Source organism: Helianthus annuus, chromosome 6 (genome assembly GCF_002127325.2).
Source record: "Helianthus annuus cultivar XRQ/B chromosome 6, HanXRQr2.0-SUNRISE, whole genome shotgun sequence".
Taxonomy (NCBI): Eukaryota; Viridiplantae; Streptophyta; class Magnoliopsida; order Asterales; family Asteraceae; genus Helianthus; species Helianthus annuus.
In genome coordinates this window covers 38646392-38672632 of record NC_035438.2, presented here as the reverse complement: position 1 = coordinate 38672632, position 26241 = coordinate 38646392, and positions in this window count along the sequence as shown.

Below are 26241 nucleotides of genomic sequence, written 5' to 3'. Positions count from 1 at the left end.
CGCACCTGCAGTGTTCATGGATTTGATGAACCGAGTTTGTAAGCCGTATCTGGATAAGTTCGTGATTGTGTTCATCGATGACATCTTGATCTACTCAAAGACGAAGGCAGAGCACGAACAACACCTCAGAACTATTTTAGAGCTACTGAAGAAGGAGCAGTTGTATTCCAAATTCTCTAAGTGTGAGTTTTGGCTGAGAGACGTGCAATTCCTTGGGCACGTGGTAAATGAAAGTGGAATTCATGTGGATCCAACCAAGATCGAGGCGATCAAGAACTGGGAAGCGCCAAAAACGCCAACCGAGATCCGGCAATTCTTGGGTTTGGCTGGTTATTATCGAAGATTTATTGAGGATTTTTCAAAGATCGCTCAGCCATTGACGCTCCTCACGCAAAAGGATAAAAAGTTTGATTGGGGAATCAAACAGGATGAAGCATTTCAGTTGTTGAAGGATAAGCTTTGCAACGCGCCAATCTTAGCTCTACCGGAAGGTACCGACGATTTTGTGGTATACTGCGACGCATCGCGTCAAGGATTGGGTTGTGTGTTGATGCAACGTCAAAAGGTTATCGCCTACGCATCACGCCAACTGAAAGTGCACGAAAAGAACTATACCACGCATGATTTGGAGCTAGGCGCAGTGGTTTTTGCTTTGAAGATTTGGAGACACTACCTTTACGGTACGAAGTGTACGATCTTTACAGATCACAAAAGCCTCCAGCATATATTCCACCAGAAGGAGTTGAATATGAGGCAAAGGCGATGGGTTGAGCTGTTGAACGATTACGACTGCGAGATCAAGTATCATCCGGGGAAGGCGAATGTGGTCGCCGATGCCCTAAGTCGCAAAGAGAGAATCAAGCCCATAAGGGTTAGGGCTATGGAAATGATTATCCAAACCGATCTTTCCTCGCGCATTCGAGCAGCGCAAAAAGAAGCTCTCAAGGAGGAGAACCTTGAGAAAGAATATCTCCGTGGGATGGAGAAGATATTGGTTCCAAACAAGGAAGGAACGTTATGTTTTGAGAAAAGGATTTGGGTTCCTTTGTTTGGTGATTTAAGAGAGGTTATTTTTGATGAAGCTCACAAATCACGGTACTCAATCCACCCGGGAGCGGATAAGATGTACCAAGATCTTAAGGATTATTATTGGTGGCCTAGGATGAAAGGCGATGTTGCTATCTACGTGAGCCAATGTTTGACTTGCGCTAAGGTTAAGGCAGAATACCAGAAGCCTTCGGGACTTCTGCAGCAACCGAAAATTCCCCAATGGAAGTGGGAAGAAATATCCATGGATTTTGTTACAAAGTTGCCAAGAACGCCTAAGGGCCATGACACTATCTGGGTGATAGTGGATCGCTTGACGAAGTCAGCACACTTCTTGCCCATCCGTGAAAAGGATCATACAAGCAAATTGGCTGAAATTTACATGAGAGAGATTGTCACTCGCCATGGAGTACCTCTCTCGATTATATCCGATAGAGATGGAAGGTTCGTATCGAGGATATGGCAATCCTTCCAGGAAGCTTTTGGCTCGAAGCTGAGTATGAGCACCGCGTTTCACCCGCAGACCGACGGCCAAAGTGAGCGGACGATTCAGACATTGGAAGACATGCTGAGAGCATGTGTGATGGATTTAGGCGGTAGCTGGGATAAGCATTTACCCCTGGTTGAGTTTTCATACAACAACAGCTACCACACCAGTATTGGTGCCGCGCCATTCGAAGCTTTATATGGACGCAAGTGCAGGTCGCCGCTCTGTTGGTCTGACGCAGGTGATAGACAATTGGTAGGTCCCGATGTAGTTCAGGAAACTACAGATAAGATCGCGCAAATCCGAGATCGCATTAGCGCGGCTCGTGATCGCCAGAAGACCTATGCAGATCTGAAAAGGAAACCTCAAGAGTTTGAGGTTGGGGATATGGTTTTGTTGAAAGTATCACCCTGGAAGGGTGTAGCACGCTTTGGGAAGCGTGGGAAGCTGAATCCACGCTACATTGGTCCTTTTAAGATTTTGAAGAAAATTGGAACAGTAGCATACAAGTTGGATCTACCTGCCGAGCTGAATAACGTTCACGATACATTTCATGTATCCAATCTAAAGAGGAGTCCAACTCAAGTTAACGTTGCCATTCCTACCGACGAGATTCACATTGATGACACGCTCCACTTCGTTGAAGAACCTGTTGAGGTCACGGATTGGAAAGTTAACAAGACCCGCCGGAGCAGTGTCAAGCTCGTCAAAGTTCGCTGGAATGCTAGACATGGTCCTGAATTCACCTGGGAGCGTGAAGACCGAATGAAAGAGAAATACCCCCATTTATTTCCAGAAGACCCTGCTTCTTCAAGCAGAACCTAAATTTCGGGACGAAATTTATTTAACGGGGGGAGAATGTGACAACCCTCACAAAACCAGGTATCCGTACGACTTAATTAATTATTAATTGTTGCCTAATTACTGTGCTTGACTGAGATTTCTGCTACTTGATTGTTGATACTTATACATGTCTGCATCATACTATAATTTTCCTGTCACTACATTACTTATTTACTGAACCTTAGTGACAAACATGATGCACAAAAGCACAGTAGCACTAAACGGATACACAGTGAACATGCTGATATAGCCAGCATCAGGCAAACACTGCCTCTAAAGGCCTGAATGAGCCAAAATATTTTTACTACACCCAGAGTGTGTGTAGGAATACAAGGGTTGTATGATTACGTCTCTAGGGATAAGATACAGAGATTTGGATGTGCCTAAAACATACTTTTAGCACGAAACACAGCACTTTTATCAACACACTAGCTTCTAGCTAATTAATAAAGTGCCAAAATATGAGGAATTATTTCCGACACCTTGCAGAATAAATTGTGTCGCTAAAAATATTAGTTATGACGCTTAACGGATATCTTAAGCACTTTAACGGATTACTATCCGACCGAACAACCGGACAATACCCGGAACATAAAAATATTGCCAAAATTAATATTGGTACTTTTCTGAGCAAGTTAGGGTCCCTGATTACCCTAACACCCGCTTTTAATGCACTAAAACAACTAACGAGGTTAGTACCTTAAAGTAACGCACTTAACCAAACTGAACCGTAACTGAACGATTGAAAACGAACCGAGCACCATTACATCCTAAAGATTTCGGCCAACCAAGGAAGGACAAGAGTACGAGTTTTATTATTTTATATTGGATTGCACGAGGATCGAGACGACTTTTTCTATAAATTCACTCATCTCTCACACACTCAAGAACACACACTTCACCTTCACATCTCTCCCTCTCCCTCTCCCTCCTCTCGGCCGAGATCACCACCACCCCCACATCCGTTTTTCGGTTCAAGTCTTGACATTCCAAGGGTATACAAGTGTCGGTGGTTACGTACAACGGAGCTCGGAACAAACGGAACGCGGAGGACCTCTACCGTTTGCTATTATCCACGCAGTTTTCGACTAGTTTCTTCCCTAGCCCCGAGCTAGAGGTATAACGTTTAAAACTCATTTTTGGTCATGTCTAAAGTGGTTAAAAAGATATTTGTCGGTTGAATGTCGGTAACCCGCTTGATGAAACTTTAAAGTCTTCAAAAACGTGTATTTCGTTGGATAAAAGCACATAACGCGTGTAAAAGTCGTAGTACTTGAATATGTTGATTAATATGGCCCGATCTACGATGTGGTGGCTCTCATCATCGTTTAACCCGACTTTGTCCGGATCGCGTATCTTGACATACACTTGTTTCTTGTGTACAAGGGTTAAAAGGTGAAACTCCACCACACGGGAAACATGAACTTGTGTAAAAATGTTTTGACATGAAAAATAGTATCTAAAACAAGCCGATCTACGGATGTACAAGTGGTATATTCGTAGGACCGGGTGTCGAGAAAATCACGTTTTTATAAAAATGGGTAAGATATGAATAAGTATGATTTTCTATAAACTACAAGTGTAGAAACACTTGTACATAAAAGATCCGACAAAATATTGAGTTTTTACAAAAGTTGTCGGGAAGTTGTGAAGAGTGATTGTTTCTAAAAACGGGGTTTTTACAAGACTAAGTTATTATATGAATAGATCCACTAATATAAAGTGATCTACAAAACGACTCTTGGAAAAATTACAAGTTCATGTGGTAATACGACCTCGCAAAATAATCTACAATTTGAAGTGTTAAAACTTGTTTAGCATGTTGGAAATTTGTTTCGGATAAATTGTTGAGATGTTTTTGTAAAAGAAAATGATACGCTTGAAAGCGTGGCCACCTCCAGTTACAGGGGAAACTCTGGCGAAATTTTCTAAAAATCTAACACTTAGAATATTTACAAGTGTTGGAATTATTTTTGAAGTATTTACAAAATATATTTCGCCATGACTTTATTAAATATTCGGAGGTGGGATTTTCACAAAAATAAACGTGATAAATATTTATTCAATAAATATATTTTTCACAACACTGTTTATGATTATTTTGTGAAAATGTATAAATATTATTTTTAGAGTAAAAATAATATTTACAAACTTTGTCGAACTCAAAATAATACAAACACTTATACGACAAGCATAAAAGTTACAACGGTAATTTCTATTACCACCTAATCATTAAAACGTAACTTACGCTTTACGCAGAAATATTCATCGACACGTATGTTGTCAACGTATTATTTTGGAAAAGAATTATGTAAAGAAAATATATTATTTTTGAGAAAAATAATTATATTTTGGAATAAGAAATAAAATATATTAAGTGGGACTTAATGAGATAATATGAATACACATGTATTTAAATCCCCCATCCTTGGGAAGGAAAGTAAAATACCAAGTATACACACGAAGCGGTTGTCTAACCGTTTCCCCAAAAATATCAACTATGAAGCTAAAGCACGGCCATCCGTCTAATAGCATTAGCACATGTAGGTCGTTGCGCAGCACACGGATATTCGGATTACTGATTTAGTGACGCCTTCACTGTGAGTTCATGTCCCCCTTTTCTCTTAACAGTTTTCAGTTTTATAAACTGCGGGGGTGAAATACATGTTACAATGATTATGGATATGTTATACATGGTATGGTTAGCATAAGGAGGGTTGTTACTTAGATCATGTGAATGGGTAGGCGGAAACTTGAGGTCATTAATCCTCAGGGTAGGACCGAGGGGCAGGAGCGGTAGATCTATTTGGGTGTAGCGAGCCCAGTCCCAGGTCCAGCAGAACGGACCTTGGGATGACTTTGTTCCCGACGCATAAATTTGCTAGGTTTGAGCCTTCCTACTTGCATTTACACATATCAATGGCCTTGCAAACCATTGGTGATCTCTTTTTCCTTATTTGCTACATACCAGGGTTTTTGATAAAGATAAAGGTTTATTTACTCATTTTCGCATGAACTCGCTCAACATTATTGTTGATTTTTCAACTTACATGTATTTCAGGGAATTAAGGATCTGGCACGGTTTAGCAGGATTTCCCGCTGCATTTAGATTCAGCGTCATCCGGGTTCAAGGCTCATGGCTCTTTCCTGGACAAGCCATAGCCCCTGAACCATGTTTATTTTGTTGCATTATGGTAGTGGTTGTACTGTTTAAGACAAGTAATGGTTGTTGGGTGTTTACCCATTTAGACAATGTTTGACAATTTTATTTTCAATGGATGACTTTGCATGATTTTAAATTCATATAGCTTGTTATGGTTAAGCTATGGTATTAAGAAGTCACACCAAATTAACCACGCTTCCGCAAAGCCAGGGTGTGACATTTGTGTCTGTAACTAGTCTTGTATTTACGATGTATTTTGTACGGCCGTTTGTCGTTTATCGAGTCTGTATTTGCCGTCGACCAAGTCGGATATCCTCCTATCCGCTTGTGTCCGACTTGTTTGTCTCCTTTTGGTATGTAATGATATATGAACGATACATGTTGCATATAAGGGTATTTCTGTCTTTATGTTTGTGTTTGTATGAAGTTTGCAGCAACTGTCTGTTTGCAGCAAACATTTCACCATTTGCAGCCTTCGACGAAACACTTTGTGTTTCGTCGAACACATAACGACGAAACAGAACTTATGTCAATTACATTTTGTTTCGTCGAGGTCTACGACGAAACAGACTTGTTTCGTCGGCCTTTGGGCTTCTTCAGGCCCAAGTATCTGGCCCTTTGTGTTTCGTCGAGCCCATGTTGGTTTCGTCGATGTCTGGCCCAGGGCTGCTATATAAACACATTCTGTTTCACTTAGAAGGCAGAGATGAGAGCATACCCTTAAAGTCATTCTGTCAAAACTGTGTTTGTATCAGTTGTAATTCTCATCCAGTTTAATCAATCGATTGTGTTTCATTGGTTAAATCTCGTTGTTACTGACTTCTATGTTTGATTTGGCATAGTTACGTGGATTCCGCACACGTGACTTTGTTTGCTATAAACAAGGATTTGGTTTTGTCATCGATCCTCCGATTTCGGGACCTACAACTTTCCCGAGAACGAATAATTTGAACGCTACGGTTCACGGTTCATGGCGGCCCAAAACTTTTCTCTGGTCCGCCCCATAAAAGCCGGCGCATCTTGATCATTGTCTATAGTAACATTTATAACAATTATATAGTTTTAAAACATTTTTAAAAATTGTATATACTTTAATAAAATTTAAAAAATGTAATGTAAAATTCCCCTATATATTAAAAACTCAAAGCTTTGAACAGTAACGAAGGGTATTTTAGGGATTTCCAACGCTTCCTATCATTTTTTTTGCTGTATGAAGTATGAACACATAGACTAGGGTTAGAGAGAAGAGTAAGAGAGAGACAGATTAGAGGTGGAGAGAAAGGCAAAGCCGTCGTCCGGCTAAATAAATAAACACTATAAAAAAATATCACCAACGACGAGGTCTTCGAATATGTCGACCCAAGCTCCTGCCAAGGATAACTCCTCTTTCATCGACCACTTGTCATGACTCTTTTTTTTCGCGGCTCGTCGTGTTGCTTTCTATGATGTCTCCGCCAGGATGATGTGTGTTAGCGGGTTTCGGTTTCATGTTGGGTATCGGGTACTACGGTTTGGGTTTCGGGTGGAGACATAGGAGACATAGGAGAAATAGGAGACATAAGAGACAAGGGTTGTGACATGTATTGACCAAACACGGGCGGGTACATGTAAAGACTCGACATTTGAGCTGGTGGAGGTGTGTGTCGAGGTTGTGGTGATTGCATGTTCCATGTTGGTGAATTGTCAGTGGGAAGCGGTTGGTATTCGGCTTCGCCGATGCTGGGTTTGACGATCCACGGTTTTTGTTGAGTTTGTATGTACCATCAGTGGTGTGGCGAGAAGGCGTTCGGGTCATTTTCTATGGAGGGCCAGGGAATGGAATCATTTAGTTTAGTTTGCTTCAAATTATTTTGTATGTACCTACCTAGCTTGGAAAAAAGACGAGTAATACGCGTTAGCATGGTCGTGACTCGACATATCGGAGGATCCCAAAGTTGGTAATCGTTTTAAAAAGTATATTAGTTTTATTTTTTTAAATAATTCGGTCCACTTTGCACATATTTTTTATTTTTATTTTTAAGAATATGACACTGATTTTTTTTTTTTTTTTTTTTTTTTTGCAAACTATCAAACGTCACCAATTTTTTGGCAAAAAATTCGTGGAACCTTTTTTAAAGCCATGGATAAAGATGAATACCGGGAAAAAGATTATATATCTAGCAAATGGATCGATATAAACCAAAAATGTCATTAGTTTCAAGAAGTCTTCCAACGCACGAAGGAGAACTGGGGAAGCGGACAAAACGATGTGAATATTTTAACAAGAGTGTTGGAAGAGTACACTCTAACGAGAAGCGGTTTCACATACTTGAGATGTTGGGAGCTTTTACGAGGAAGTCCAAAATCATTTAATTTACCGACGATGACGTCTAGCGGTAGACTTAAAACAAAACGGTCCAAAACATCATCGACGGTTCACTGAGGACCAGGGAATGGAATCATTTAGTTTAGTTTGCTTCAAATTATTTTGGTTTTAGGTCAAAAAATAGATTCGTTCTAGTCTTCATGATCAGTTTCACAATCACTACATCCCACAAATTATCTAACCAACACATGTTCCAATGCCTCAAATCTAAAGTGGGTAATAATATGTTCTAGTAACATCAAAATTAACTCGATCCTTATTTTAGATTTTTTGTTGTTATACTCGTTTATGTGTAAGATTAAATATATTTTATGTTATATTTAATATAGTAGTTATTATAATCATTTACATAATATAGATTAAAATATATAATAACTTATTTAAATAATTAGTTGGTAATTGTTGATGGGCCAAATTACCCTTATTAACTAATTAGGGTTTCCTCTTGGGTGCATATATAAGGAGACTTATGTAGAGGTTCTAAGGTTAGACACATAACCTAATTACTCTCATAACATCAATCAACCTCCTCTTCTCAACCGAACACCCTATTCGGTTTCTTCATCACCAGCATTAGATTGCACCCTAAGAAGGAACCACATCAAGCTGACAATCATGTCAAACACTGTTGTTGCGTCTCCATCTGGATTCTCTGCTGGCCTGTACAGATGCAATCAAAGGTATGTTTTCATGTTTTCCATTATGTTTAAACAGAACTGATCAACATTATGCCCACTCGTGTTGTGGGGCGGTAAGCCGAATATTTTTTAGTTTCATAATTTTACACATATGTCTATTACTTGTACAGACCAGATAACTTGATCTCAATAAAATTTCATCGAGTCAACCAATCAAAACAAAATACTACCATAGCTTTCCAAAAAACTAAAACGATAACTAGACTGTAATTTTAACTATGGGAAAAATTGTAATTTGTCAGCACCAATGAACGAGTGTCAGACAGCTCTCTGGCACGAAAGAAAATTGCATCGAGTCAATCAATTTAAAAAACACTATTATACTTTTGCCAATAAAAAAAACCTAAAATGATGGCAAGACTAAAATTTAAACCGAGGCAAAATTGTAATTTGTCAGGGCCAATGAGGAAGTGTCAGGGGGCTAAACACGTATACTAGCGAAGTTAAAAGTCTAAAGTAGAATACAAAAAGTCACGACCAATACAGGGGTGACAGGCAGCTGCCTGACACTATTCCCCATCATGGTAAATGTAGTATATATAAAATATACAAGGAGGGTTGTTCTTTTGAATTGCAAGTTTCTTTTTTTCCTGTCGTTTATGGGACTTGAACTCAAAACCTCCCTCTCACACTCAAGTATTTAAAGGCTTTGTGTTTGCCAATAAACCACTAGCCCATTGATTTTCTTTTGATAACTATTTATGCAATGGAACCAATGAAGAACACATAAAAGTAAGGGCTTATTGGCGTATTTAGCAATGTCCCTAAAATATGTTTTGAAGTTTCTCCTATTCAAAATTCCAAGAAAACATGACTTTTTTAGTCAACTAGAATTACGACCGCCGCAATGCGGCGGGGATTCTTTAGTTATAACTAAGTCGATTTAGGACGCGCACGATATGTTGGACCTGTCAAACGGGAAAAAAATAGACGATGTAAAAACGTTCACCCACACACGCACGTTGCATCGTGTTAACTCGCAAAATATAGAACGAAACGTAAAAACGTTAAACCAAAGACGCACGTTGCGATGTGTTAAGTCACGAACGAAACATAAAGCGAAAAATTTGCGGAAAATAAAAACTATAAAGTACCAAAGTTGAAAGCAAAAAAAAGTTGTGAGGATAGATTGCAGAAGATAAAAAGTTCTGTGTTAAAAGAAAAAAAAAACAAATAGTTTTGGGTTAACAGTAATTTATGAAATAATTTTAGGTGAAAAGTAAAAAAAAATCAATTTTTTTGAAAAACCCCCCAAAGCCATGGTTACAACAACTATATGCATAATCATTTTTTCTTTGAAAAACCCCCAAAGCCAAGATTACAACACATAAGTAAAAAAATCAGAGTGGTTAAATTGCAAAAGATGGAAACTTTTGAATTAGAAGTGAAAAATCAAATTAATCAAAGGGGTTAAATTGTATAAGATGGAGACTTTTGAATTAGAAGTGAAAAATCAAATTAATCAAAGGGGTTAAATTACCAAAGATTAAAACATTAAACTTAAATTGTCAAAGATTAAAACTTTAGGGTTAAAAATGAAACAAAGATGAAAACTTTAAACTTAAATTGTTAAAGGTTAATACTTTTGGGTTGAAAAGGAAAATTCCAATTCTTTTTTTAAAACCTCCCAAAGGTAAAGGTATAACACATGTATGCATAAAAAAGTTGGTAATTTATAGGTTTATAATTCTTGCTCCTACACATGTGAATCGTGAATGCTACGTCACATAAAAAAAAAAGTTGTATATAGATTTGATTAAATATTGACCTTTCTGATTCAGTTTTATATTATTTATATATTAGTTTTTTCGTAAATAAATTCTTTTAAAAAATTAAGAAGATATATTATTTCCAATAAACACATGTTGCGTCACTGTTTTAATTTATTATTATTTTTTTTTTTTGGAGTAAAGGATTACCCCGGTAAATTCTATATATAGACAATCGTCAAATAAGTACAACTAGTGAGGATGAGTTCCTCACTAGTTCATATATAGGACAGTCCACATATATGTAAGCAAATAAAAAACAACTAAACCAAGACACCATACCAACCTAGCCTACTACTAATCATACAATGACCAAAATAGTAGACAAAACCCTGAAACATAGAACGACTTCATCCACCATCATCAAATATGAAGTTGCCAACAACAGACAACCACCTAGAAAGGAACAGAAGCAAACTATCCATTGGAAACCTTTGTGGAAAAGGTGCTTGCCCCTGATTTGGAGGAATTAGGACGTGTACCCGATGTCATAAACTCTATCGTTTCATCATAGACAACCTCAACTTCTTCCTCATCTGACTCCTCATTAGGATCCCGACCACCTTTATATTTCCCTTTGATGGAACCACCCTTCCCCCCATCAGAATCAAGGGCACTAAAAGGATTGTGAGTCTGAACCTTCGAAGTATTAGTCACCTTCTCATATTGGTGTTTATCTTCTGGATCCACCTTCGGTTTTTGTTGTTGTTATTGTAGAAGTGGTTTTGCTGTTGGTCTTTCCTCTTGCGTTTATTGCCTTGGTTTTGTCTCTACCTAGTTGGTGAGACAATTCTTGTGGTTCCTCAAAGTCTATGTCGAGGTTGGTGTTGTTTAAGTCTAGGTAAGAACGAGCATTAGATGCACCTGCGGACAAGCGCAGCTCCGGCGTGCCAGGATTACTCTTGGAGCACTTTGATGATCTACCGGTCTTGACCGGTGGCACAAGATACCAGTTCGACGAATTTCTATTCACCTCCCAGGTTTAACCATGGTAAATGTGCAACCGTATGTTGCTCTAAACTTGTCGAGAGCGGTAGACATGACGTCTGCGTCGCTTGAACCGCTTGGTCTACTTTTGTTGTGCATATGGCGGTTGACAATGTTGTTGAAGTTGTTAACTTTTGTCCTAATAGACGACCACTTTCCCGGAACGAATCATTTGATTGCTACAGTTCATGGGGCCCGAAACTTTCCTCTTGATCATTGTCTACATTAACATTTCTAACAATTATATAGTTTTAAAACATTTTTTTTTAAATTATATGTACTTTAATAAAATTAAAAAATGTAATATAAAATTAAATAAGTAAATAAACACTATGAAAATATTACCAACGGCGGGGTCTTCGGATATGTCGACCCAAGCCCGTGCCAAGGCTAACTCCTCTTTCATCAACCACTTGTCATGACTCTTTTTTGTTCGCGGCCCACCGAGTTGCTTTCTACGATGTCTCCGTGAGGATGATGTGTGTTCGCGGGTTTCGGTTTCGGGTTAGGTATCGGGTACTACGGTTTGGGTTTCGGGTGGAGACATAGGAGAAATAAGAGACATAGGAGACAAGGGTTAAGACATGTATTGACCAAACACAGACGGGTATATGTAAAACCCGACATTTGAACGGGTGGAGTTGTGTGTCTTGGTTGAGGTGATTGCATGTTCCAAGCTAATGAATTGTCGATAGGAAGCGGACGGTATTCGGCTTTGTCGATGTCGGTGTTGACGGTCCACGATTTTGTTGAGTTTGTATGTAATGTCGGTTGTGTGGCGAGAAGGTGTTCGGGTCGTTGTTGAACGGAAACATGATAAAGGTTTAAATTGTGAGATGTGGTTTTGGGGTAAACTATCCCCTTGGGGAATAAAGTCCCTTCTCAAAAAGAAGATCTGGTTCTTCCATGTGGAGTCGTTTTAGTGGTCTGGAGGATTGGGAGAGGTTTGTGAGGTTTAGCCTTGAACAGGAAGCAACTTGAGCTGTGGGTGGCTAAGGAGTAAAGATATGACAGCTCAGAAAGGTTAAAGTCAAAGTCTTCAGCTTTGATGATCTTTTCGATGGTGTACTGAACTCTCCAGAGAATGGGCATGGCCTGACTGTAACGGATTCCGGTCATGTTGAAGAACCTTCGGGTAAGGTCAGGAAAAAGGTAAGAATAACCAAGATGAAAGGGCAAGGCTGGAAAACAAACCCAAATGGGTCAAATTGCATCGCTTCGAACTGAAGGATCATATGGCCGGAAAACGTTTTCTGGTGGAAAAGAGGGGAAAAGACTTTCGATCTCCAGGTCAGTGAACTTGCAAATCTCTGATGAAGGATTCATCAAGAGATTCTGCCTTTGGGGCGTGTTATCCTTCTCCGGGCTATTACCAGGTAAGGATCGAGTGGTCATCTTCGTTGAAACACCCTAACACGTAATAACTTAAAAACGACGCATCGGAATTATGAGCTCAAAAATTTCTTTATTCATTAACGACATTACTTACGTAAGGGTTAAATTGCCACTGTCAAAAGTCTTAATAAGAAGTTTTACAACATTCATACTTAAATTAATACTTCAAGACGATACATAATTTAAACCACTTGACTACTCTTCCGTACAACCCTTGCTCCGTGACTCGATCTACACTTGCTCATCTTCGATAGTGGTAGAGGAAATCCGTGCGATACCTGTGGACATCACATACAACTTAATCATTAGTCATTAACACACCATACAACATTATTCTATATAATAGGGAGTCGTATAACAATCTATAATGTAACATAGGTTCATTCAAGCTTTCTCTTAAATTCTCTTATCCCAAACTCGGCTTCAATTCTTCATAACCCGACGATCTCATACCTGCATTGCCTTTCAAATCTCAAGGCACAACATTAGTAATCATTAATGTCCAAATGTGTTGAAAACATTCCTTCGTGTTTTTATAACGTCTCACATTCACACATGTATACATTCCAAATTCCTAAATACATACAAACGTATACACCTACATATATACGCACACATTCACATACACACACGTACATAAAAGCTCTCGCTTTCCACTTTTATTCACTTAATCCCACACTTCTTGTCATAATCACAACTTCCATGTTATAAGTTTTATTCTTACCATTCTACATACTCACTCGTTCCTAGGCTTAATTACTTAGAGACTTCCTTCACTAACACGAAAGAAAAATCCATACTTCCGTTATCCGAAGGCTCATAACATCACTTATGTTCTAGACCAGCTTTAATATAAGTTATGGGACATTAAAAATCACTAAAACATCGAGTCCGGATGCGAAATCAACAAGAAAAAACAAAACTTGCCAGCTAACTGGCGCTCGCGGGGCGCGACAGCCCCTACCTCGGGCGCTCGCGGGGCGCGACAGCCGTCGCGTTACGCGACGGTGAAAGTGAATTGTTGTCGCGTAGCGCGACAGCCCTATTTCGACAGACTGTTTCCTTTTTGCTGCTGCACTCTTGCCCAGCTATGAATTTAACCAAAACTCTAACTTCTAAATTCCATAACTTTATATCTACATATCCAAATTACATGATTCTTGTTTTCTATGCGACCGTAATTAATTACGGGTCCGTTTATCACCTCGGGTCGCATCAAAAGTTGATTTATAAGCAAACGGCTTATAAATCCTTTATACCATTATTTGACCCGTTTAATCCTACTAACATACCTTCGTTATAGATATCTCTTTCATTATACTAAAATTAACACTAATCTTAATACTCTCACCATTACACAATCCTTGCATAATTTTCCACACTCATAAATATTAAAATTTTACATACATACTAAGAAGTGAATCGGAGTCACTTACCTTAAGCGTGTGTATTAAAGCTTATTTCCTTCCTCATCTCGCCGCGTTAGCCCTCCGTGCTTGAGTCAATTGATACGATTCTCTTCCTTACATGTCATCACGTTTGTATCAAAATTAGCATATATAATCATACATACAGACATTCATTTCTTTTTATTTACATATTACTTGACTTTCATTAGTCACATTTTCACATATATGAGACATATATCAATAGTTACCTCATTCAAATCTCACGTAACTCGATTACCATCGCACATAGCACATAAATCATCTAGTACATGACACACTAATTCTCTACTCTAACATTTGTGTCCAAAAACCCATCAATTACATTCATACATTGTTGACTTTCAAAAGTCAACTATCCAACTTACATGTATACTTTCAAATTGTCATTCATAATAAGGTAGACCATAGTAATAACATCATATACATTTCATACTCATGTGATGATGCACATACCACATAGTCACCTAGTTATATGCACATATAATCACATAGTCAATCCTACATATACTAAATCTTCATAATCCTACAAATTGACCACCACATTCAAAGTTAATCCATTTACATAACTCTACTATCTTTACTTACTAGTGAGTCCACACGCTTAATATTTAGTACATGATCATTTATTAGTTTTGATCAAACACTTAATCCCACATACGGTGTGCATCATACCCTAAAAGCATGTAGTACAACCTTCTAATGCATGTATTTTACCACATCATCTTGTGAAACTAATTTCCCACTTGTAATCCATTTAGAACACATTCTTTTTGCAAAACCTATTATTTATTACATCATTATCACATTCTACATATATTTATCCACTGTTAACATACAACTTCACTTATCATTTTCACCTAAGCATTTCATCAAACACTTGCTGTGCATACTACTTTCTAAGCATAAGTGTAACACCTCGTAAAATCACGTCCAATGATGTGTTGACACGTGTACTAAACCCTAACAAGGTTAAACGTTGACTATGAGGGACTAATTTTGCGAAAAATTAAAAACTTTGAATGCAAAAGGACTAAAAGTGTCAACATGCTTAAACTAAGCTTCTGAATGACGTTACACAGTATACATATTCACAAATGAGCCACTTGTTGATCGAGAATAGTCGTTTGCATAATTATTTGAAAGTTTGCGCGTCGAAGGGTTAAAAGCGTCAACATGTTAATTCTTACCTCTGAGTGACCTTTTAACAAACCGAGAGCTTCATGGTGTGTGATTATAATCTCGTGAATACCCGATATTGGCCATCTAAGGCTTTTATGCATATAAGTGACGTTACGAACAACTTTGCAAGTTAAAGGGGTTAAAAGCGTCAATATGTATAATTATACCTCTGAATGACCTTTTAACGAACCCGAGGTATTATGAAGTGCAATTATACTCTTGAGAATGCTTAATATGGATTGCACAAGGCTTTGATGTTATTAAACGATAATACGCACAAGTTTGCGCGTTAGAGGGACTAAAAGCGTCAACTCTTAAAACTGCACCTTTTGGTGACCATTTAAGCGAACGGGAGCATCGTAATATTTAGGTATATGCTCGGGAATACTCGATATGGGCCACGAAAGGCTTAAATATCATTAAATGATATTACACGCTTTGTTCGATTAAAGGACTAAAAGCGACAATAAGCGAAACTACGCGTTAGAGGATCTTTTCAAACAAACCGAAGACTTCGCAATGCTCGGTCGAACTCCCAAATGCCTAAGAATGATTACTAGAGGTCTTTGTACCTTGTATTAACATGACATAATAAATTAGAAAATATTGTGCCATTAATGTAAAGTTTGAAAGTTATATAACAAGTAAAAGTGTAAAGGACTGTTCTTGACAACCTTCAAAAGTTATTTTTGAATTTGTATCCATCTGATTTAGAAGTCAGAGGGACCAAATATGTCATTTTTATAAGTTAAACAAGTTAAAAATACTGAAAATATAGGACAAGGACCATTTCTGCGCATGCTGCCAAACTTATTTTGAGCCAGACCTCGCTGGCGGGCCGCGACTGTAACGACCCTCCTAGGACCCTTAAGATTATCCTAAACGCTCCTAAATACACCCCGAATGTGAGAAACGGACCCGAAATGCCTTCGTGCTTGGAGAAATCAAGAAAAACAAGATTTTTGGTTCGCTCGCGGGCCGCGTAAAGGTTAAGCCAAGATTACGTAGGCCGCGACAGCAATGCAATTACCGGATAACGATCAAGGCCACGTGTCGTTACACGTGTCAAGACCCTCGATGACTCAGCAACCTCCGATCTGATCCAAACTCCCTCGCGGGCCGCGTAAAGCTCCTTTCAAGTTTACGCGGGCCGCGACGCGCCCCTTTTCCACCCTATAAATAAGGAGTTCGAGTTTCATTTCAAATCGTTCAATTCTTTTCTTTCTCTTGTTCTCTTGTTCTATTATTCTAATGTCAGAACTTCTAAACCCCGAAAATCTGCCCGTTATTAGGGTAATAACTCTAATCACTGATACAATACTTTATCCGATCGATTGAAACAGATCCGATGGATGTTTAAGTGCTGCCAATAGCTGGCTATACTTTGTCATTCATTGTGAGGGTTTTGATCTCGTGATTATCATTAAAGTTGAATTGAGTTAATACACTAATGCGAGTTCCGTTGTGTCTAGAAATTTTAACTCATAACCAGGGGGCTGCTAAATTAGAGTACTTAGCAACTAAGTAAACTTAGTAATTAAATAAACTTAGTCATTAAGTAAACCTACTAAGTAAGTACACTTAGCAGTTAAGCACGTTAAATAATATTAATTAATCAGTTAAGTAAGATTAATTAAGCTAAGCAAGATTAAGTAATTAATTAAGTAAGATTAATTAACCAGCTAATCAAGTTAATCAGTAAACAACCAAAGTCTAATAAAAAGATATACATGAGGTAGATAATATCTAAACAGGTATTTATGGGGTAGATATTATCTAAGGAAAGTAATATATAAGGAATATTTTATCTAGGGAAGGTTTTATCTAGGAAAGATCCACCTGAGAAAGATAACACCTAGGGAAAATCTATGAGGGTAAGGCTTATCCCCTTACCTATAAATAGGAAGCCTAGGAATTCATTTCCTTTGCTCATTTCTTCTATTCTTCTCTCTATACGTTGGTGTTCTAACCAATAATCACCGATACGATCTTCTGTCCGATCGATTCGGGAACCAACTAACGAATGCTAAAGTGTTGTCTGAATAAGACTATACTTTGTGAATTTCGTTAAGGTTCTAATCTCGTGACCATCGTTAGGTTTGATATGGTTTTACACAAATACGTATTTCACTCTGTTAAACTATATGTTTAACTATCAGAATACTCTCAACTATACACTTACAATCAAACAAGCTGTTTAAATCATCAGAAGGTTCAGAACAATAAAGTATATGCTTAATTATCAGAAGGAGTAGAATCAAGAAGCTTGTTAAATCAATACTGCATGCTTATAATGTGAGTCATTCTTATTTTATCAACAATGTTTTACAATACTCCAATTATTTTCAAAGTTATAATTACAGGGATTAAGTCGTGGTTATCTTGAATCACTGGTTAGTGGGGTATTGTGCACATTACTAATTTCTCACGGTTAGGTTCATCAACCTAACAGTGATAATCATCACTACTTGGGTGAAAGAACCCAATAGTGGTATGACCATCGTCACCAGGGTGTGACACGGCGCCAGATAAAAATAAGATAGAAGCCATTGTAATCGCTCTTATGCTGTAATCTATAACAATGTGTCATTTTTGTACAAACTGAATGAACTCTACAGTATTTCCTGCTGACCAAATGTTTTTAAAACGCGTTTCAGGTAGTTACAGTAGATCGGAATAGGAGTTGGATACGGCACCAAAAGGCTTACAGAAGTGGCTTAATTTATCAATTAAATTAAATTAAGAAAAATTGTTTTATGTATTCGGGTTTATCCATATTAAAGCTACCTTTCAAAACATGGTTTTATCCCATCTATTTAATAAATAAAATCCGGTGTTTTCTAAACTCTGATATTTTTCCTAACTCACGGTCCCGATGAAATTTCCGCTGCACTACTTTTCTAAATAACTACCGGGACCACTGAACTGGTTCGCGGCTCCCGATTCCGTCCAGGGTGGGGTCGGGGGATGTGACAGCGACCGCCAGGCCCAAGGCCTACGCGGGCCGCGAGCTAACCAAACAGCAACCCAGCTCATTGTTTCCTTATATTTTGATGGTTTTTCATTCTAGTTCCTTCACAAAACCATTTTAATGAAACAATGGACTTGTTAACTGATTTAGAAAACCAGATTACACCTGTAAAGATCTCATGGCACCTTTAAACACTTGGCAAGATCTTGAAGGATCACAAAAACTATATAAGGGCCAAGAATTCTCATTCTCATTTGCACTTTCATTCTTCCTATCTCTCAAACTTGAGGATCCTGATTATTTTGGAACCTCTTCTGAGTTCAATTCAGTCCTAAGGACCATATGTAAGTGTCCTTTCGTGGCTAGTTTATTTTATTTGGCTTAAAAAGCCGAAAAGTCAAGCGTATGTAATAAACGCTTTGACTTTTAGCTAGACCATAAACGGTCAAGCCATTGTTCGCGACGAACATGGCTACGTGATCGTAATTAGGTAGATGTTAATCCCTCAAAAGGGCACCTCCTAATTATCACGTTTACTTAGTTAAATTGTCGGGTCAAAATAACTAAAATGAAGGTCAAACGGGTCAGTTTTTAATAAAATGCATAACTGATAATGTAGAAGCTATAAAATATGTTTTATCACTTAAATAACTTGGTAAATAATATAACAACATGTTTAGGCATGTTAACCCGACAATTCAGAGTTTAGGCTCGGTTTGCAACCGAAAGTCGCAAAAGTAGGCTTTTGCTTTGACTTTCAGTTCTAACCCTATTTCGCTTAGTTTAGTTATGCCTTAGGGTTCCTTTGGGACCATATTATATGTCAGTATAACTCTCTGAAGTTATACTACAGGGTTCCTTAGAAATCAGAGATTACATGCATGTTTCGTTATTTGCTTAAAATTGACCATTATGCCATTTTGTTGTTAAAACGAGATTTTTGAAAATGTGAGTGGACAGAAAGTTTTATTACTGATATATAAGTATGTCCTAAAAATTTGACATCAGTTTCTGGTCTAAAATAAAAGTTATGCAAGATATCGTAAAACAAAAACTTTTTGTTAATGAAATGGTATTTTTAGCATAAATCATATTTAAACCCAATTTTTGGCACCAAACTTGCTACCCACTGCTATTATATAATATTTAAGGATTTTTGAAAATTTTTGCCAAATTTTATACTGACCATAACATAGTGTTCTTGTGTAATTCGGTAATTGACGATAATGCCCTTTTTCATCAATAAAATAGTTTTACATATCATTTACATACCAAACCTTTTCCTAGTGATGTCATATGTTAAAAAAATTATTTTTAACATTAAAGACTGATCAAAACTTCAGAATTTTATAAACATCTTGAATATCGTTAATTACCGACTTTTACGCTAATTAGGCGCATAGTATGGTTTAAAACCATATTTAATAATGCCTAAGACTTGTTACCTACTGATTTTAAAAATAAATTTTTATACTTTAACAGTAAGTATAAGTCTTGAACTCAGATTTCCAAATTTGACCTTAAAAACATATGTGAAATGAACAAAATGCCCCTACGATGCATAGTTTGGCCATAAATGATAAACCTCTCACACACACACACACACATATATATATATATATATATATATATATATATATATATATATATATATATATATATATATATATATATATATATATATATATATATATATATAGGGGGCTGCTAGAATGAAAACCACCCCGAGTTGTAAGAACCGCGAGAACTACACCCCACGGAGCGCCGTTCGCCATGATTTTTTTTTACAAGTAGATGTGTGTATTATAAACACAGCCGTAAAAAATCATGGCGAACGGCGCTCCGTGGGGTGTAGTTTTTTACACCACAAGTTTGGTGTTTTTTAATTTTTTTTCTTTTTTCTTTTTTTTTTCACCAAACTTGTGGTGTAAAAAACTACACCCCACGGAGCGCCGTTCGCCATGATTTTTTACGGCTGTGTTTATAATATACACATCTACTTGTAAAAAAAAATCATGGTGAACGGCGCTCCGTGGAGTGTAGTTCTCGCGGTTCTTACAACTCGAGGTCGTTTTCATTCTAGCGGCTCCCTATATATATATATATATATGATATCTTACTGATGTAACTTGATAAAATAAACATTTTTACTGAAGATTTTAGACCATAACCTCAGTTTGTTATTAAAACCTCTTTTATAAACATTAAAATGGCCAAAATACCCTTTCGGGGCTTAAATTGGTTTTAAATTCGTTTTGGGCATAATTGTTGATATCCTACTGATATCATATCATATTTAAAGCATATTAACTTGTGAAACTTGTACATGACTCATTCGGTTACCCGTGATGCATATACGCGTTCGGTACGGTTTATGTAACTAGTTTACATAAATTAGCCGAAATGGGTCAAACCTTATAATTTTCATTTCAAATTCCAGAATGTATTTAGTTTACCCATTTTACATAAGTCTTCATACTTGTTGGGTCTAAATCATATTCCAATCCGGTCATTGCTTAATCTAGCATTTCGCGCCGTAAACTTTTCTTTAAAACTAACCGGTCTAAGTTTCAACTTAAATAAGACCCGTTAGGAAATCTAATAGGATATTAAAACATTCGTTCCAGATTAGGAGCCCAGTAAATGCTATCTACACTTGCTGATTAGAATATACGGCTGAGACTAAATTACATTTTAGCTCAGGTAAATACTTTTAACTTATTTTCCCTTATATGTATAACAACCTTCCCGAAAATTTTTCTGACACCCTTGTATATTTTAAAATATCCCAATATGTCCCTAAAAACACCCCATACGTGAAAACGGACCCCGGATACCTTAAATATTATTAAAAGTAATTAAAAAATCAAGTTTTGGATTTGAGGCGGGCCGCGTAAGCCACACCTCAACCCTTACGCGGGCCGCGAGAAGGTGATGGCTGGCACGACCCCAGGCCGCCACGTGGCCCAACACTCGTCGACCCTATGCAATGACCCGGATCACCTATGGCCTAGTCCACCTACTAGGCGGGCCGCATAGGCCCTGGTCTTGTTTTACGCGGGCCGCGTAAAAGGCCAAATCAGGCCCAATAAATTGCAACAAAGGGCCTTCAGTCGAAATTCGTTCAATCACTCGATCTCTCTCTCTCAATTTCTTAACAGTGGGCATTATACTCGGGTATAATACCCCCATTAATAACAAGGTTCTGCTCCGTTGTAAGCATCATAACCCCTGGATACGTATTGGATACTCTGCCCGATTGATCTAGGGTTCCGTAACGGATGTCGTGGTTCTACCCGATGCAGTCGTTGGAATGCCGTCTCGGGGAGGGTATTACTAATGTTAAAATGGGTTATTATACTAACACGCGTGCATTTTATGTAATTTATAGATTGTCGCCAGGAAACCCTAAAGGATAATCTAAGACAGCAATGTGAGTAATCTCCTTTTTGTAAAGTGTTTTTACAAAACCTCACTTAATTAATTATACATTAAGCAGTCATTGAGTATTTGTAAGGATACAATTACGGTCAGTAAATTTGGGGTTTTATATACAAAATTTGTTACTGCCTTGCGAGGAGTAACATGACCATAAGTCGGAACGATAGTACCATGGGTGGTAATTGATATGACTTGGAAACAAATGTAATTGCGTGAACGCCCTCAATACTGCACAATGGTTTTTATTAAAACTTGATTGAACTGGGATTCACTCACCAGTATTTCCCCCTTTCCCACTGACAAAATGTTCTTAAACGCGTTTTAGGTAACAAAATGTGAAAGCCAAATAGAAGCCAGCTGGACAGCACTGAAGGCTTGAAAAAGTGGCAATAAAGTTACCTAAAAGAAATAGATGTTTTTACTAAATAAAAATATGATTTATTCCTATGAAAATGTGTGTACTGAAAACTTGGGTTTTATCCCATGTGTTTAATATTATGAAAGTGTGGTATTTTACTCTGATAAAAATATTTCCTAACTACGGTCCTGATGTAAAATCCGCTGCCAAAATAGATAAAAACAGGATACCACCGAAACTGGCCGCGGCCGCCCGTTCCCGGGTTTGTTGAAAGGGGACGGGGGTTGCGACAGAAGGTGGTATCAGAGCTAAGCCACTGATTCAGCCACAGAAGTGTTCTGCTGACACTAAAATTCAATCTGTTAGGAAACAAATTATGGAAATACGTGCATAATTGTATTTTCTTGTTATGTGTTATTTGACTATTTAGTTTACAGTATGAGCGACCAAGGACCATCTGACGCGTACTGTCAATTGTCTGGTTCGCCTAGAAGCGAAGGTGCCTCTTCTCAGCCTGCCCTCTCGGGGTACTCTGCTGATACGGAAGAAGGAATATTCGTATTTAAGGCTCAATCTGAAGAAGCCATTTCCTCATAAAAAGAGGGGATGGTTCAGTAGAGGAGCACAAGAGCGTAGGAAGCGTATGAAAAAGTTACAAGGACAGAGAGCACTAGCCGCAGCTAAAAGAGAAACCGATGCATATGCCTAGGATATGCTTAATAGGGGTATAGCCAACATCCACATCTTAGCAACCACTGCAGCTGACCCTAACCTGGAGCAAATGTTAGCACCCCAACCACAACCACCAATTCCTGACCAACCAATGGAGATAGAAAACCCCAAAAATCAAGTAGAAATGCATGATTTTAATCCAGAAGAAATACCTAGGGTACCCGCACCAAATCCCTTAGACCCAAATTACGACCCATGGTGGGACGACAACAGAGACTATGTGCAACGTTACCCTATTCCAGAAGACATGCCAATGCAAAACCTAGGAGCCTACCCAGGGTTAGATGCTCTAGATCCCTATTTCGATAATGATGTATTCATTAGGGGGATTCTAGAAAACCCTTACCCATACCAGGCCCCTACACCTCCATACTAGGAACCCGCACCCCAGATTTCGAACCCAGTCCTAGAACCTGCACCCCCAATGAGTGCAGAAAACGTACAAGAACTTAGGACATTCGGTGAGGAAATATTAGAGAATAGTGAAAGGATGAGACAGGTGGGAGAGCGACTCGTCTGGAAGTACGACGAGCGCAATATGGATTTCTGGATGAATCCATATCCATGAATGGGATGGTGAAAATGGTAGTAATAATATAATAATAATATAATAATAATATAATAATAAAATATGTGTGTATGTGTATGAAAAAAAAACTACGGATGCCTATTACTAGTAGTGTAACTTTAAATTTTAGTCGGTATTGTAATTTTAATTTCAGTACTGGTGTGTAATAGATGCATATTATATGAATAGAGTAAAGACGCAATGATCGACGCTTTTGACCAAAGTGCGTGTCATGTGATTGGCTATGTTAAATATTATTTTGTGATATTAATGAATGGTAAATGTTTAAAATTCAGATGGACAACGAAGTGAACCAGGAAAATCAGAGTGATAACTACCCGAATAACGATAATCTGAATAACGAGAATCTGAACAACAATAACCATGGAAACCAAGTGGATAATAGTGCCATCCAACACATAGTGGCACAAGGAATAATAGATGCAATGCCATTTATTATCCAAACTGTTAAGGAAGCAGAAAATAAAAGTAAGCATAGCAGTAAGCGACCAACTGAACCTGAACACAGCGTAAACAATGGACCCGTACTTCAAGTTCAGTTGTTTTAAAAATAAGCAAGTGTTCCATGTTGAAAACTGAAGCTGTTTTAAAAATAAGCAAGTGTGCTGAAGAAGACAAGATAATGTTTGCTTCTAATCTGTTTAAGAACTCAGCTTTAGAATGGTGGAACACTATCCTCCAGTCAAGAGGAAGTGATAGGGTTTACAACATGGAATGGGAGGAGTTTAAAAATATGGTAGAAAGGAAATTCTGCTCTCCCAATGAAAAGGAACAGATAGCGAATAATTTTCTGAACCTTAGAATGACCGGAGTAGATAGTAAGGGTTATACTACCACATTCTTCGAATATGCTAGAATAGTGCCAACCCTTGCATCACCTGAACCGGTATTAATCTCCCGTTACATCTGGGGATTAATTGGAGAGATTAGGCATGTAATCAAGACAGCTAGACCTCAAACTATAGAAGAAGCTGTAGATCTAGCAATCACCTTAACAGATGAGTTAGTGCGTACTAGAGAAGAAGACCAGAGGAGAAACCTAACCCAAAGGCTTACCCAAGAATTCCGTTCTGGGAGTTCCAACCGAAGGAACTTAGGTTCTACCTCTGCACCATACTGCAAAGCTTGTAAGAAGAAGCATTCAGGAAGATGCTCCACTTACTGCAATTTCTGCAAAGTAACAGGACACAAGGAAGAAACCTGCAGAAGGAAACCCACTAATAGACTGTGCTTCAATTGTGGAGAAAAAGGTCACATCAAGCCAAGTTGTCCAAAATTGGCTCCAGTTGCAAACAACAAGAACACTAAAAATGCTAGAGCATTTGTTCTGAGTGCAGATGAAGCCAAGATGATTCCGGACGTAATAGCCGGTACGTTTTTAGTTAATGATGTTTTTGCTAAAGTATTATTTGACTCTGGTGCAAACCAAAGTTTTATTAATACTTCGTTTTGCAAACTTTTAAATCAATCATTAACTAAACTTCCACAAGAATGTCTAGTAGAGACCGCAAATGGAGAAACAGTTAGGATTTCTGAAATCTTGCAGGGAGCAAGAATAGAAATTTTCAATCAAATTTTTTTTGCAAACCTTTACCCAATGAATTTGGCAGGATTTGATATTGTATTAGGAATGGATTGGTTAATAGCCAATAAAGCTAGTATTTTATGTGATCAAAAGTCAATTCAAGTAAATTCACCAAGAGGTGAAAAGATCACAATTAAAGGTGATAAACCATCCAGATCTACTAAATTCATCTCTGTGATGAAAACTGCAAGTTATATAAGAAAAGGATCTATAGTGTATTTGATTTCTATAATCACTAACACTAAAGGAAAAGAACCAAAAGACATTCCAGTCGTATCTCAGTTTTCAGATGTATTTCCAGAAGAGTTGCCAAGGCTACCGCCAGATGGAGAAGTTGAATTCAGAATCCATCTGCTACCCGGAACAGCACCAATTGCCAAAGCACCTTACCGTTTGGCACCCGCCGAAATGCAAGAACTGAAGAAACAATTAGATGAATTGTTAGAAAAAGGATTCATACAACCAAGCTCATCACCATGGGGAGCGCCGATACTGTTCGTCATAAAAGAAGGACGGATCAATGCGTATGTGCATTGACTACCGTGAATTGAACAAGGTCACGATTAAGAACCGGTACCCATTACCAAGAATCGATGATCTGTTTGATCAACTTCAAGGAGCTCGATTTTTCTCTAAAATCGATTTAGGATCAGAATATCATCAATTAAAGGTACAGGAAGAGGACATTCCTTAAACCGCATTCAGAACAAGGTATGGCCATTATGAATTTACTGTCATGCCATTTGGTTTAACCAATGCCCCAACCGCATTCATGGACATGATGAACCGAATATGTAAGCCATATTTGGATAAATTCATAATTGTCTTCATAGATGATATTCTAATTTACTCTATAAGTAAATAGGATCATGCAAAACATTTGCACTTACTTTTAAGTCTATTAAGAGAGGAAAAGCTTTATGCTAAGTTTTCAAAGTGCGAGTTTTGGTTAGAATAGGTACAGTTTCTTGGACACTTAGTCAACCATGAAGGAATTCATGAAGATCCAACAAAGATCAAGGCAATTACCAATTGGAAAACCCCTGAATCACCAACCGAGGTTAGAAGTTTCTTAGGATTGGCCGGTTATTATAGAAGATTTATTCGAGATTTTTCAAGAATAGCCATTCCCTTAACCAAGCTAACCTGTAAATCCATTAAGTTTGAATGGGGACCAAAACAGG